The sequence below is a fragment of the Gekko japonicus genome, unplaced genomic scaffold, assembly GCF_001447785.1.
Source record: "Gekko japonicus isolate JY-2015 unplaced genomic scaffold, Gekko_japonicus_V1.1 scaffold5449, whole genome shotgun sequence".
Classification (NCBI taxonomy): Eukaryota; Metazoa; Chordata; class Lepidosauria; order Squamata; family Gekkonidae; genus Gekko; species Gekko japonicus.
Window position 1 is genome coordinate 24,074 of NW_015177188.1, and position 360 is coordinate 24,433.

Sequence of the window (360 nt, forward strand, 5' to 3'; positions counted from 1 at the left end):
TATTTTCTTCTGACAATCGCACCTCCTAAAGGAAGAAATGCATCTTGTTCTTGCATTGGAGAGTTCAGTTTGTAACCTAGGACTTACTTGTCCTCAGTGCACAGAAATTAGATCAATCTGATACCATATATATATATTTTAGAAATGATTTGGAAAATATTTAAACACCTTGTCTTAAAATATTTTATTAATCATGTTAAAACGTTCCATAATCAATTTTTTTCTTTTCTTTTTTCAATTTTTCCAATTTTTCGGAAAAAAACAAAAAGGTTCCAGGGAAAAAACGGGTTTTTTCCAAATTTTTCCGGGCCTTCACATCTCTAATTGGTGCTGATAGTATCCTCTTGGTCTTGTAATATT

General features: G+C 30.8%; 1 protein-coding gene across 1 annotated transcript in view; it reads right to left on the reverse strand.

Annotated features, from left to right (window-relative positions):
* LOC107124875 (AP-2 complex subunit alpha-2-like) overlaps window positions 1-360 on the reverse strand; it is a gene marked incomplete at its 3' end in the record, with an annotated part of 30,370 nt that overhangs the window by 23,635 nt on the left and 6,375 nt on the right. The window lies entirely within an intron of this gene.